The following is a 13,592-nucleotide window of genomic DNA, read 5'->3' as shown; positions in this document are numbered from 1 at the left end:
AAGAAGATAGCTTTTGAGCTGAGCTCTGGGGGCTGAATAGAAGGTCCTGGAGGTTTGGGAAAGAATGGCAGGCTCAAGGAGAGGGGAGCGGATAGGTGTGGCTGGGCTGAGATGTCTTGGTGGATGGTGCATCTGAAAGGAGACAAGAAAGGAAGGGGAGTCAGGGCAAGCAGGGCCTTGAGTGCTGAGTGGGGGGCCGTAGTGACGGCCCCCACCACGTCCATGGGCTCATGGCACCTGCTGCACCCCTCTTGGTGCCCTCCACCTAGACTGGAAGTGCTTTGGGGTCAGGAGGCTGATTGGATCCTCCTGGGAAGCTCTGGAGTCTGGTGAAGGCTAAGCATGGAGCAGGCATTCCTATCTGGGCTCTGTCTCTTACTAGCCATGAACTTGGGCAAGTTATCTGACAGCCCTTTGCCTCGGTTTTCTTGTCTGTAAAATGGGGATAAAAATGGCACTGATCTTACTGAGGTTTATGATGAGAAGTGTGTGAATGGCTTAGAAGTCTGTGTGGCGTGTAGTAAATGGTCTATAAGCGTGTTAGCTGTTTTTATTATTCTAATAATTTTATCAGCTTGAATTTTATCCTGACAATGGAACCAACCCCTCAGGAAGTGTTCACCCTTCCCCAAAACCGTGTCTTTCCCATGTCAGTTCTCGCTTTTTCACTCAGAACTACAATGTACTGTTGTAGTTCTGTGGGCTCCTTGAAGGCAGGTCCCTGCTCAGCCTGTTTGTACATCTCTTGCCACAACCAGCAGGTGATCATGGTGCTGGGAATAGTTGTAGAATGAATGAATGAATTAATGAATGAATGAATGAAAGACATCCTCCTGAAAATGTGACTGTGAAGTAAAATATACCTACCAGAGAATCTACTTTTCTATGGGTTTTCATTAGAAAACTAGATATTTGTCCTTGGCTATATCCTCAAGGAAATGTGAGAATCAGAGAAGTGGTCCACTGCTGGGCTGAGGTGTCATGTTCAAGATGCCCCAGTGCCTATCCCAGAGACCATCTCCTGGCCCTCACCAAACAGCTTGGCCATTTCTCAGGCTCTTAGGGGTCTGCGAGTCCCCCAGATGAAGGAGCATGGGCATTTACTATGTGCCCACCACTGGGCTAGACTTTTTGAAAAGCATTTCCCCATAAAATACAACCCTGAAAGGCTGGTATCACTAATCCCCTATCTCATGTTAGAGATGAGGACACTGAGGCTCAGAAAGATGCAGCACTTGCTAACTATAGAATGAATGAATGAAAGAACAAATGAGTGAAAGACATCCTCCTGGAGCAATTAGCTCAGAAGTGGAAGGACCGATGGAGCTGAGGCCGTGGGACTCCCAAGGCCTTGCCCCTTCGATAATGACACACAGATTCGGAGACCCTGGAGGCTGAGGGATTATGCAGAGAGGAGTCCAGTAGGGGGATGTTGACAAGGGTCCAGCTCCAGGGCTTCTCTAAGGCAAAAGCATTTCTAGAAAACTTAAATCTTCCCCAGAGCAGCATGAGATGCCTATGATTGTTCCTGGAGCCACTGTCAGGATTTCCATCACACTGGGGAACGGATCAAAGCGGGTGGAGAAGACTTGCCCTGGGAAGGGTAGCGGGGTCTTTGGTGCACATCTGGGTATGCTCCTCTGTCTTCCTCCTCTCAGCCTTTCCGATATCAGAGCTTCTTGATCTGCTTTGCAATTCCCTCCCAGGAATCAAGCCAAGCAGCTGCCTCTTTATTGGGCTTTCAGCTGCTGGGCAAGCCTCAGCTTATTTCTGAGCCTGGACTCAAGCTCAGGTTTCTTATGAAGGAAATGGATGGGGGGCCAATAAAGTTATTGGGCTTGACACGGTGACTGGCCTGGTGAAGGCCCTAGGGACATGGAGTTGGGTGACAACTGTTGCTGCTGTCTCGTGGAGCTCTATTCTAGTCAAAAGACAAATCATAAGGAAATGTCTCCAACTCTATATAAGTGCACACTAGAGAGATCTAAGTACTGCAAGCTCCCACACTGGGGTGAGTCAGCAGGTTGCAGACTGTTCAGGGTGGATGACGGCTAAGGGAAGTGAGCAGGATGCAGGGGCAAAAGGGAGACTCTTTTGAAGCAAGAGTCTCCCATGACTAGACTTGCGCTTTAGAAGTAGGTCAAATTGTTATTATTGATTTTCAATAAACATGTACGATTTTTAAGGTGAAAATTAAATAATTTCCATTTTGGAAAAACAACACTGAATGTAAGGAAACACAGCAGAAGAGTAAGAACCTGGGAAGCCCCTTACCTATATGGTCCCAATGAATGGAAAGAACCTGGACTTGGACAGAGAGGGGGAAAGAATGACCCATGTTCACATTCAAGTTCCTGCCACCAACTTGCTGTATGACCTCAAGCTAATCACTTCCCCATCTCAACCTCAGTTCCCTTGACTGTAAAATGGGAATACTGTCACCTAATACATATGGCTGTCATGAGGTCAAAATGAGATATAAAAGGACACCGAGGGCGGGTGATGGTGGCTCGGTGGCAGGGTTCTCGCCTGCCATGTTGGCGACCCGGGTTCGATTCCTGGTGCCTGCCCATGAAAATAAAAAAAGAAGGACCCCGAAGCTCATATGGAAGTTCATATGCGTTATGGAAGCAACCCAAGTGATCATCAACCAATGAATGGATAAACAAAAACAATAGTATATATACACAATGGAGTATTATTCGGCCATAAAAAGGAACGAAGTTCTGAAACACGCAACACAAAGACATCATGTTGAGTGAAATAAGCCAGACACAAAAAGACAAATATTGTATGATCTCACCGATATGAAATAATTAGAATAAACCAACTCATGGAATCAGAACCCAGAATATAGGATACTGGGGGATGGGATAGGGATATGGAACAGAAAATTAAGGCTTAGAATGTACAGAGTTTCTATTTGGGATGATGAAAAGTTTTGGCAATGGATGGTGATGATGGTAACACAGCACTGTGAACATAATTAACAACATGACTTAGATATTTGAATGTGGTTAAAAGGGGGAAATTTTAGGATGTATATATGTTACTAGAATAAATTAAAAAAAAAAAGTCCACGGAACTGCACAACACAAACAGCGAACCCTAAGTTAAACCATGCTCTATAGTTAATGGTGCAATTATGAATTGTGCTTTCCATAACTTGTAACAAATGAGCCACACCAATGCAAGGTGTTAATTATAGCGTGATACCTGGGAATCCTATATTTTATGTATGATTATTTTATAGACCTGCAACGTTTCTAACAACAACAACAAAATAACAGTGACAAAAAGGATATTGTACATTGTTCCTAACGGACAAATGTAAAGCTTTTAATAAGGTGAGGCCCTAGAAGGCTCTGTACACACACCTGAGGACATTTCAGCCACCCTGAAGCCCTGCTGCAAATACCACCACCCAGCAATTTCTCAGGAAGTCTCTCTCAGCTGTTCCAGCTCAAATCAAAGCCTGGCCTGTAAAAACACGGCCCCATCCAGGGAAGCAATCGCCCATGTGTCTGGTGGGCCACCTGCCCGCCAGGTCCAGCCTGCTGAGCCATGAACGTCAACAGCGGCCCCTTCCTGGTGGGAGAAGGAACAGGGAGCCGGCTTGTTCTCTGAGAGCAGAGCGCTGGCGGGTGACGAGGAACATTTTAAGGTGGGTCGCTTCTTGGCAGCTGTCTACATAAGGAGTCCATTATGTGCAGACCCCGAGGCCAGCGGGTCCAGCTGGAGAAGCGAAGCTAAAATTAGTGTGAAACGCGCACCCGCCGGAGACACAGAATATTCGGAGGTCAGACGCCTCCAGCTGCCCACGCAGGAGTGGGGGAGAAGGGCACGAAACAGCTGTGGCAGCTGCTGCCTCCAGTTCCTCCAAGGTGCATGGACTGTCCCACCCAGGGGCCTGGTTAAATAGCCCAAATAGCCCGGCTTGAATTACAAGATCGAATGCACAGTATAATCCCAAATATAAATATATTTTTAAGAATCGTTGTATGCATAGAAAAAAATGGGAGAGGAATTCATTAAATAGCCAGAGCCATGCCAATCACAAAGGTGACTTTTTCCCCCCAAAGTTGTCTCAATAAAATATGTATTACTTTTGCAATCAGAAGAAAATGCAATAAATGATCCTACAAATTGAATTTATAAAGATGATTAAATTGCATATACTTATAGGCACATAATGGACATGGATATATACAAATGTATTTACATATGTCTAGTCCTGTGGTATTGGTAGCTTTGAATCCTAGAATACTAAGGCTGGCTTATTAAAGATGGACATACTTCCATCCCTCATTTCATGGAGGAAACTGAGGTCCCAGAAGCAAAGCAGGAAGCTGAGAACCTACTTTTCATCAAGCCTGGTGCCGTATTAGAATTTCCCCTACTTTGCCCCCTTTAATCCTGTAATTTTTATTCCTCCTTTGTAGAGATGGAAACGGAGGTACAGAGAAGAGAACTGACTCCTCCAAAGGCACCCCGCTAGGAAGCCAAAGAGCTAAAGCCTAACCCCAGCTTTCCGTCCTCGGCCCACGGAGCCTGAAGAAAAGAAGGGTCTTTGAAAACCTGTTCCTGGAAGGCTCCAGCAGGAGCAAGTTTTGAATTGTCTTTCCTGAGCCCCTTGGGGTGGTGGTCCACCCCCTGCACACCTCTGGGCGCTTGTGATCTTGTTATCCGACCCCACCATGGAAAGCCTTTGAGGGAACAGGGCCGAGGAAAGCAGGTGACAAAGGGCGATGTGGAGACAACAAGGGCACTGCCAGCCTTCCTTCCGTAGCGTGGGCCAGGGTGGCTGGGGAAGGCTGGCAGGGAAAGGTTGGCACGCAGCAGGACTTTGGAATGAGGAGGGCCAGTCTTTCGGTTTCTTCATTCTCTGATCCCCCAGTAGCCCTCCAAGCCAGGTGTGGGGTTCCTGAGACTGGCAACACTCGGTGGCAATCCCAGAGACTCTGAACTCCAGGCCTTTGCTCCCGCTGCTCCCGCTGCCTGGAGTAGCTGTCCCCATTCTCTACCTGTACTCTTCCAAGGTCCAGTTCACCCATGCATTTGTGCATTCTTGTTCCTGAACAAATGTTCACTGAGGGCCTACTATGTGCTAGAGCAAGACACTCATGGCCTTGACCCTGTGGATGCATATAGTGCTTTCAGAGAGGCTAGCAAGGTCATTAGAGCATAGACTCTGAGGCCAGACTGCCTGTGTTCCAACCTGGGTGTGCTCAGGCCAGTTACTCAGCCTCCCTGAGCCTCAGTTCTCCTCATCTGTAAAGGAGGACGACAGCCCCTACCTGATATAGTTGTTGTCAGGCTTGGAGTGATAAATACACAGAAAGCTCCTAGAACAGAGCCTGGCACATAATAAGTTCTCAGTAATTTTTTGTGATTTTAATTATTCTGATCATTTAGTCTGGTTCCAGTATTCCTTATGATGCACCCTCTGCTCCTGCCTCTCACTAAGTTAGCTGCTCCCTCCTCGATGGTCCCATAGCACTTTGAATCCCCCTCCAGTGGGGCATCTGTAGTCCTGCGGTGCAGGCATTTGAGGGATTGTCAGCCTTCCTCTCTGTACTGTGGGGCAGACACTGAGTTTTGCTCATCTCTACCCTGGCCCCTAGCACAAATGCAACAATGTCTCCAGGACTAGTTCAGAGTTTGCAGTGCTCTCAAACCCAACCAAGAAAAGCCTAAGCAGCCCCCCATTGCCTTGGCAACAGAGGTTGCATATCTGGCCTCATCACGGACTTCATCAATGTTCCTCTGAAAATGTGGGGCCCAGCCCTGGATAAGACCTCCCCAGGAGACATCGAAGCTGACAAGGAGGCTGGGTGCTAGGCTTCCTTGAATACTTTTCTGAATGTTTCTTTCAGACTGCCAGCCAAGTAATCATCAATCCCAGCTCCTGATAATCTGACCCCACTGTCCTCCCTGCCCCGACCCCATAGTGGATCCCTGATACCACTATGCCTGTGCTTTCCTCTCCTCTTCGTGCATGCCTCCTGATCTGACAAATTCCTCCTGAGCTTCCCGGGGCAAGCTCACCTGTACTCTCCTCCACAGTGCTTTTCCCAGTCACAGCTCCCTGCAGAATTTATCGTTTCCTCTCTCCTGCACTTCTTCTCCTGGGTCTGCTCTGCTGCTACCCACTGCATTGCCGGTCCTTTGCTTACATGTCCCCTCTGGAGAAGGGACCATCCCATCCCTGCCCATGCCCCCAGTGCCCACCTGTTCCCTGGAATCAAGAGGGTGTCCGCAGAGTTCTGTTCAATTGAAGTTTTCAAAGAAAAGCCAAGTGAATTGCCCTGACTTCCCGTTAGGGCACATGCACTAACTGCTCATGCCACCCTTTGAGCCACAAACCCACGAGTGTTTTCTGGGCCACTGCTCGCTGCATAGGAGGAGCGTGAGTTGGCGGAGGGACATGGGGTGTCAGTGGCTTCCAGGGGACAGACACAGTGGCAGGCCTTCCATCTGGGCTCCTGTACCCTAGGAGGAGGTATTTTATGGACGAAGACTCTGAGATGTTGACCGGTTAAACATTTCCTCCCGGGAGTGACGGCAGGTTTGGAGTCCCGTTCTCACAGCTCCAACGCCTGCTCTCTCTCCTACCCCTTGAGACAACAGATGTGGAAATGTTCTGAGTTCTGCCAAGAGAGGAAACTGCAAAACTATAAAATTGCCAAGAATTTCCCACCACATGGAAAATGACTGAAGGGCAGGAGCCACCTTGTTATTATTTGGTGGGGAGGAAAAGGCTGAGGGGGGCCTCACTAACAAGTCTGACTTCTGAAAGGGTCACTCCCATGGGGGGGGGAAGTGGGCTATTGTTCCTCAGGGGTAGAAGGAGAGGCGGAGGGGGCAGGAAGAAGCGGTGTCTGATAGGAGGCAAAGCAGCCCTGCTCCCGGCAGGACAGGACCCCAGAGAGGCTATGGATTCTCTGCATCTTGGGAACCTGGGAGGCCCGTCGTGGTCCCTGAGCTGTGAGCCTCCCAGGCCACAGACATTTCACAAGGGCTGTTCTGCCAGGGGCCTGCTGTGCAGGTCCAGTCGGTTCTAACGAGAGCACCTCCAGTAGAGGGCAGGTCCTCTACGCCTCTCAGCACAGTGCTGACCTTCTCTCTCCCCTGACTTTATAGGATTCTTTGGCCTGGTATTCAAAGTCTTGCCTCATTTCTACCCACTTCTCTTCTTGTGTACTATATCCCAGCCACTCCTCCTTTTAACTTGCTAACGCTTCAGCCTAAGAAAGCCCTTCTTCTAAACCTGGTGAACTTCTAATCATCCCTCAAAGCCCAGTTCTAATGGCACCTACCAAGTTACATCTTTCCTGAATTATCCCCACAACCAAACCCAAAGAGAAGAGAACCCCTTCCCCTCACAGGTTTTGCTGTACTGTGGCTATTTGTCCATCCATCTCTTCCATCAGACTGGAAATTATTGATCGAGACCAATGACATGCTTTATGCATCTCTGTGCTTCGGCGACCAGCACAGAGACTACGGCACTGCAGACAACAAAATATGTCCAGATGGTCAGGTCCTGCCTCAAGTTTCCCGCCCAGAATTTAGCTCCCAAGGATTTCTAAAGCTCACTCTGGAAATGACCAAGACCCTGTCCTTTCCTTCAAGCCATTCACTGTAGCAGGGGAGAGAACTTGGAAACCAATGATTAAACGCAGGGAGGTATAAACAATGATAGAAAGAAGTACCATGTAGCAGGGGACACAGAGAAAGCATCATTGACCCAGCTACAGCTAGATGAGTAGAAAGGGGGCACTCACCAGAGAAGAACACCTAGAAGCCAAGACCTAAGGCCCAGGGTTGTCCACTGGTCCAGAGAGAATGGCAGAGAGAGGGCCCAGAGGAAGAACATGGGTGAAAGAAAGGAGGCGTGAAACATTGCTCCATTCAGGGACCTTGGCCGGGCTGGAGGTCATGTGTGTGTATGTGTGTGTGTGTGTGTGTGTGTGTGTGTGTGTGTGTGTGTGTGTGTATGGAGGGGAAGCAGGTGGTATGATGGGTCTGGTGAAGGGCAGGGCAGGAGCACAGAGAACCCCTCCAGGTCCAGTTCTACCTGTTTTTAGCTCCCTCCTAGTCCCCAGCCTCCCATACCCTCACTCTCCCAGCAGGCTTTGCAGCTGAGCCAATCAAGCAAATGCCATGGGCCTCAGGAGCCCCCTGGCCCAGATCTCCAGGCTGAGGAGGCAGGTGTGGACTGACACTCTCAGGCCCACCCTCAAACTGCCTGGAGGCAGGATGGCCCTTCCCCCCGGGCCTCCCGGGTCCCTGAGGAGGCACTGAGCCTGGTCAGACTCAGGCAGGGGCCTGGAGGCAGGTCAGGAACAGTGGGCTAAACTCACTTCTGTTGTCCATCCTAGCGGGTCTTGCCTGAGCCTTCACGTCTGAGAATGGCCTGGTGGTAGGGGTAGCTACCAGCATGCCCGGCAGCTCCGAATGCCTGACACACAGCCTACTGCTGGCCCACCGGGCCTCAGTTCCTAGGCAGCTCCTGGCCTGCCTGCATTCCCTCCCACTGTACCCAGGGCCTTACCATCAGGATAGCCTGGTCTCTGACCCTGCTTTGCTCATTACCAAGCTTGATCTTCACACTACATTCTACTGTGGGTCCTGCCTGTGTTCTCAGCAGCCTCTAGTGACCTGGGGTGCTGCCCAGGAGAGGGCAGGCGTGGGACTGGTGACTGTCAGAGCCTGAATTTGACTTCGACCTGGTGCCTTCCCAGAATGCACACATACACGCCCTTGGCACATGCACAGCCCAGCCCAGGCACTCCACGGAGCAACCGAACAGGAGACCGAGTCCAGTTGGGGGGACATGGCGGACGGCTGCAGTGCTGTCCCTGCCCCCACTCCCCACCCAGACCCATGACCTCGGCCAAAACCTGGAACCTTGGCTTGAGGCCTGTTCAGTTCACTGAGTCCCACTCCCTCACTTTGAAGGCAAGGAAACAGAGCCCCAGAAAGGAAGGTGCACACTGGAGATTTTCCTGAGCAGTAAAGTCAGAGGTGGGGTCGGAAGCAGTTTCCTGGCTTCCCTCCCAGGCCTCTCTCTCCCCGTATGCTGCCGCTTGCAGACAGGCCAGCTGTGGGGCTCGGGATGTTTGGGTGGCTTTTTCCTGAAGTGTAGGGACAATGCGGGGCTCCGTCCTTCTGTCCAAGGTGAGGCCATCCCCACCCACTTCCTGGCCATGCAACCGGCCAGTGGCCTTTGGGCTGTGCAGAAATTGCTCTCTATCCTGTGGTGTGGGAGACAGATGCAAGGACTTTACCTGCTATAAGCCAGCCGCGGTCTCATGGCCAAGATGTGGCCGAGATTTCTAAGAGCTTGGAGGACTGTGTTGGATGGAGGCCTGTGGGAAGCAGAGAACGTGAGAATATTATACCGCTGCCATCTGTCAACTTTCATTTGAGTTTGAAAAATGCATCTGAAAATGGTGAGGACAGCCTTGCTGGGGGCAGTCTGCCAGCCAAGTCCCAGCTACCACCCCTTCTCCAAAGAGGTGCCTCATAACCCATTCACAGAGCTGGAAGTCAAGAAGTTGCCAGCCCCTGTTGAACCCTAGGCATTCTATTCTTGCTCTTGGCCTGAGAAACTCTCACTTTCCAGCACTCCTTTGGGAAAGCACCCCCTCCTGGACTCCCTGAACACTGTTCGTTATCATTCATTTATTCTTTCTTTCATTAGTCATTCATTCACGCATGCATCTAACAGCCATTACAGGAAGGCTATTAGATGAAATCACTGAGAACAACAGCTCAGGTCTAGTTAAGAAAGCTACCTGTAGGCCCAGAACAGATGCCACAGGCTTCCAATCCCAGGGTGGCTTCCTCCCTCCTCTGAGTGAGGCCTTTGTACCAGATACTGGCAAAGCATTTTAAACATGCTGTGCAGGATGGCATGGTGCTTCCTAGCCATTTTCAGCACAAGGAGCACTTTTTTGGTGAAAATATTTCTCAAAACTGCTACCGATCATGCCAGAGGACCCAGGTTCGATTCCTGGTGCCTGCCCATGTAAAACAAAAACAAAAATAAAAAAAACTGCTACCTATGGTAGTACTTGGTATCTTCTTGTTTGGAAAATAAACAAACCACGATACAAAAATTATAATGATCAGAATAATGCTTTTCAATTAACGTATTTTAGTAATCAACAGTGCCACCCCATGTATTGAAACACTCATTCGAGACAAGTTATTTGTGTTTCCTGGGCTTGAGGCTTTGATTCCTTGGAGATACAATTATTCAATATTCATTCAACAAATACTTATGGAGCATCTCGGAGCTGCTCAGCCTCATGGCGCACAGGTTAGGGGTCCTGATAGAGTTGGAAGATGGGGGTGCTGTGCAGCAAGGCATACTGACCCTCAAGCCCAGCTCCCGTGGGATTTGTGCCCTTAGGCAGGCCACTCAGCCCTTCTCCAGCTCAGGGTTCTCAGGGGCCAAATGAAAGGGACAATGCTGACATTGGTCATTAAAATTGGAAGGCAAATTTAATTGTGAGGATTAAATGAGATTGTAGAAAGCACCCAGGCCAGGACCTGTTACAAAGCAGAAGCCTGATAAATGGGCATCATCATCTAAACCATCCCCACCACTGTCCCCACCACCGTCCCCATTGCAACCATCACCATAAATGTCATCACCACCCTCAGCCTGCTCTGCTTCTCTTTCTGGTCCCCAAGAGGCATAGTAGCTTCTTTCTTTCTTTTTTTCTTTCTTTAATACATGGGCAGGCACCTGGAATCGAACCCAGGTCTTCTGGCATGGCAGGTAAGCATTCCTGCCTTCTGAGCCACCGTGGCCCACAGCTTCTTTCTTATAATAGAACTATTTAGACCTGCATCTTCTCTCTCAGGTTCACAGCCAGCTCCACCGCTTCAAAGTTGTATGAATTTGGATAAGTCAACCTGTCTGAATTTGGTTCCTCATATGTAAAACAGGGGCAAAAGTCTCAGTAATTCATGCAGCTGCTGAAATGACTAAATGAAACAATCTCTGTAAAAACCGAGCACTGTATCTGCCGTGGTGAGTGCAGTTTATTGCTGTTTAGTGTTTTTGTTTTATTATCATCGGTATTATTACCATTTCTCCTCCTAACCTGTGAGCTCCTGAGGGCAGAAACCATTCCAAATTCATCTCTGTCTCCCCGCACAGCTCAGCCCGCACAAGGCCTGTCTCAGCACAGACATTAATAAATGGTTGCTAAGACAGTCTTGGAAGCTTGCACAAAATTAGATGTGAAATAACTCAAGGGACAGGTGTGTGGGACATGGCCAAGGATGAAGAGCCTTGTTGGGACCCTGCAAAGTTCCACAGATCTCCTAAAGGGAGCCCAGGGAGCAAGCTAAGCCTATTAGGAGCATTCATTCATTCATTCATCAAACTGATACCAAATTTTCATGTCAGTTCAATAAGAAACCTTTGTCCAGTGTTTCTTTTTTTTTTTTTTTTCTATTTTGAAATCTCTTTTACAACTGGTACCTCATTTAGTTTCAAAAAAAATGCTTGAGGCCAGCTAGAATAGGTACTGGCAATCCATTTTGTAAGGAAAGAAATGGAGGCTAAGCGAGGTGACAAGCTTTGCCAAAAGGTACACAGCAGTCAAGGCTATGGTAGAAAGTGAGCTGAGATCCTGTTTGTGACCTTGACTCCTTCCCTCAGGTCTCAGGATGTCAAGCACTTTACAAATCCAGGATCATTCATTCTCACTGTCCAGTTCGCTTCTCAGCAAATAAAACCGAATTAAATTATTGTTGGCGTTACTTTAACACACCTATTGGAAAAGAGAGACTGTAAGTTCCATGAGGGCAGGGACTATGAGAGGCAGGAAAGCGTGGGGGCATTAAATGTACAGGTTCTGATGCCAGATTGCTTGAATTCAAATCCTGGCTCTGACATTTGTTAATCGTGGGACCTTGGAGAAATTACTTTTCCCCTATGTGCCTCAATTTCTTCATCTAGAAAGAAAGGATAGAATAATAGCAATCTGTGGGGGTTGTGGTGAGGGTTAAGTGAGTTAGTGCATGTAAATAATACTACCTGGCTCATAGCAAGGGCTGGTTATAATTGTCATTATTTGTAGTATGTGCTCTGCATGTAGCACAAGGCCTGGCAATGAAAGCTCCTTAGTAAACATTTGTTGGCTGGATTGATGGATGAAATGGAAAGAGATAAAGGCTTACACTTCAAGTGTAAATTTGTTATTGCAGGATTCAAAGCCCTTCTTTCTCCAAGTTGCTTCATGCCCACTGAGGGGCAGTAAATACGGCCAGTGATGAAGATACTTTAATTCAAATCCTTACTCTTTGATTCTGTTGCTGGTTGTGTACTTAACCCCCCTGTGCCTGCCTCGGTTTCCTCATCTGTAAAATGTGGATATGTATTCTTACCTTGGAAGGGATGCTGGGTGGAGGTAATGTCATATGGTGGCGGTACAGCCTCCTACACCTGGCCTGGCCAGGGCAATAGTGACAATAAACCTAATGAGGTCTCCCATGGAGAACCCTATTGCGAAGCTCATCCTCTGGGCCAATACTGTGCTAAGTGTTGCTTGCACTGCACCCTCCCTCTACCAGGAATGCAGCTTGTTAAGGTGGCCTGGGCTCCACCCTCTAGGCCAAAGGGCTGCTGTAAAAAGGCAAATTCTCTCTCTGGCCCCAGCACAGATGGGGCTACATGGAGGCAAGACAGCTGCTTGGGAAACAGCCCCCTGGGAAGATCGTTCTCCAGAGAATCCACTTGGAGACTTCCTCCCAAATGCCAGTGCCAGCAACGAACAGCCGGTGTGCAGCTGCCTCTGAGGCAGTCCCAGTTCCGGTAGCGGCTTCAGACCCCTCCTATGCTCAGTTTTCCTGGCCAAGACCTGAGGCTGGCAGACCATCCTGCTTATGGGAAGGAACGAACATCTACTAAGCCAGAAGCTTTACATTCCTCGTCTCATTTAATCCTCACAACGAGTCCAGCAGTGGGCCCCCTGATCTTGCCCTGCACACAGCTGTGAGACTGGACAAATTCTTTAGCTGCCCCATGCCTCAGTTTCCTCAACTGTGAGCCCTAAGTACATGTCCTCATTCATCTCATCCATTTTGCAGAGAAAGGAGTTGAGCCACGGAGAAGGATGGGCACTGTCCAAGATTATACAACTAACAAGCAACAAAGCTGGAGCCATTGGGCTTCAAAGTTCCATTCCATTCACTCATTCATGCGTGCATCATTCATACACTGGGCAACGGGTCCATACTCTCTCTTTCCCGACGATCTTAATCTCTATTTCCCATCGCTTCTCAGACCCTAGCATTCAAATCAATTCTTTAAGAAGACACACGAACTCTTTCCCACATGCCAGCCACTGTGCAAGGCTAGTATAAAGGATGATGCTGATTCCTCAAGGCACTGCTGTGCAGTCTACTTTTTTAAATCCCCTTTTATAGATAATGAAATGGGCAATTCAAGGAGGCAAAACAATTTGCATAAGCTCATACAGATGGAAAAGTGACCAAGCCTGGATGGGAGCCTGGATCTGTTTGATCTCAAAACCCATTTCTTCCCCTTTCCACTATGTTGCTCC

General features: G+C 48.7%; 1 protein-coding gene across 7 annotated transcripts in view; it reads right to left on the bottom strand.

Annotated features, from left to right (window-relative positions):
• Positions 1–13,592, bottom strand: part of HIVEP3 (HIVEP zinc finger 3) — a 553,422-nt gene that overhangs the window by 180,184 nt on the left and 359,646 nt on the right. For 5 of the 7 annotated variants that reach the window (XR_013171031.1, XM_077150041.1, XM_077150042.1 and 2 more), the window contains one exon: positions 9,294–9,374. The exons of the other annotated variants lie outside the window; for them this stretch is intronic. The gene's annotated coding sequence lies outside the window, so the exon portion shown is untranslated. The remainder of the gene's footprint in view (positions 1–9,293; positions 9,375–13,592) is intronic. 7 annotated transcript variants of the gene reach the window in all.

The sequence above is a fragment of the Tamandua tetradactyla genome, chromosome 2, assembly GCF_023851605.1.
Source record: "Tamandua tetradactyla isolate mTamTet1 chromosome 2, mTamTet1.pri, whole genome shotgun sequence".
NCBI lineage: Eukaryota > Metazoa > Chordata > Mammalia > Pilosa > Myrmecophagidae > Tamandua > Tamandua tetradactyla.
Note: the sequence above shows the minus strand (reverse complement) of the source record. Positions and strands in the feature narration are given on the sequence as shown.